Genomic DNA, 1788 nt, shown 5'->3' on the forward strand with positions numbered 1-1788 from the left:
ACTTTATATCCACTATATTCTGGTCTTAAAATCACCATACATGCATTAGGATAATTTGAACACACTACCATTTAGCTGGGGAGCACAACACTTTATCATAAAAAATGTCCTCTTAGAGACTAAAATATCTTAGGTTCATGTAAATTAACAGTTTTATCGTTGTGGGACTCATTTTTGAAGTGTAGTTTTTGGTGGGACTCATATTGTTTTGAGGTCACAATAATAAAATTTACAACGCATAAATAGTGAAAGCAATCTTATATTGGTATCGTGCATATATATGTAATACATGAAAGGATAACTTGACGTTTACGTTTGATTTGGGCCACCACCATATGCCAAAACCAAAACGTGATAAAAAACTAGGTGATTAATTGATTTGGCTCTAGAAAAAAGAATTCTAGAAGTATTTTAATCACCTACATCATGCATGTGGTCCATGAGCCATAATATGACCTCACTGCAAACAACTAAAACTTTTCCACTTTTTCCGGTAGGTATATGCATATAATAATTAAATATACTAGTTTATGCATATATATATATATATATATGTATGTATATATATATATATATATGTATATATATATATATATATATGTATATATATATATATATGTATGTATAACTGATTGATCAATAGTTCCAGAGGAATGATGTTCCCTGGGAGTTATCACCGCCGCTCGAATTATCCTGATCATCGTGATCAGGATACTGATACTGAGGTGGTGGTTGCATGAAATAGTCATCGAACCCGGGAAATATATCGTAATTGTCCACATTGTTGATATTATAATCATGTGACACAACCAAAGAGGGCCTGGACTCCGAATCGGGGCTGCGCGTCTCCATGGGCACCACAGCATCAGGAACCGAATTGGCAAAGCGAGTTGCGGCAGCCTGTATTTCAGAGGTAGAAAGAGACGTTCCACCCTGAATGTTGGGCGGTTGGTCTGGGAAGTTTAACTTGGCCGCGTTGCCACGAAGACAGAACGCGGCAGCATCAAAAGCTCTAGCGGCTTTCTCGGGTGAGTCGTATGAGCCTAACCAGATCCTCTCACGGCTGTTGGGCATCCGGATTTCGGTCACCCATTTCCCCCATTTCCTCTTCCGCACGCCTCTGTACTTTGGGTCGTGTGTGGAAGACTCTGATTCGGGGTTCATGGTTACCGATCGAGTGTTTGGTGTTTGCTGGTGGAAGTGGCAGTTGACCTGTTTATATATGTGTGCTTTTAGTAGGATTGTGCATAAGAGGACGAAATAGTGTTGACTTCAAAATTAGATTTGATGTCAACGACCGCGTTGACATGAAATTCGTTTGTTAAATCCACAAAAGTAACAAAGGGTTTTTTGATTTTTTCCGCACAGCCCAAACAGTAAATAATAAAGATATCTAAAGAGGATCTAATAACCCTTAGATAGTGTTTGATATGCAGTAATCACAGGAGGAATCGAATGATTTATTAGAGGAGGAATCGAAAGATTTATTACTGGGGAATGAAAAAAGTGGTGTTTGTTGCTCAATGGAATGAAAACAATATCATTCATTACACATGGAATCTCATTCCATCAAAATCATTCATTTCCATCTCTCTTTTTTTTCATTTCATTACTCATTCACTTTACTTTCTCAACACCACCACCTAACAACATCAACCATAATCACTGCTATAGCCGCCGCCACCACCATCACCACCGCCACTGTCGTCGTCTTCACCACCACCTCCGCCGCCACCGTCGCCGCCACCACTACCATCACCACCGCCGCCACCACTAGCGCTACCACCA

The 1788-nt window shown here is 39.7% G+C and overlaps 1 pseudogene; it reads right to left on the reverse strand.

The window, feature by feature from the left end:
* Positions 1 to 636: 636 nt before the first annotated feature.
* LOC143551792 (ethylene-responsive transcription factor ERF017 pseudogene) lies at positions 637 to 1314 on the reverse strand (annotated as a pseudogene).
* Between the last annotated feature and the right edge of the window lie 474 nt (positions 1315 to 1788).

This window comes from Bidens hawaiensis, unplaced genomic scaffold (genome assembly GCF_021521415.1).
Source record: "Bidens hawaiensis isolate Kalapana, Puna unplaced genomic scaffold, B.hawaiensis_p1.1 tig00016566_1, whole genome shotgun sequence".
Taxonomy (NCBI): domain Eukaryota; kingdom Viridiplantae; phylum Streptophyta; class Magnoliopsida; order Asterales; family Asteraceae; genus Bidens; species Bidens hawaiensis.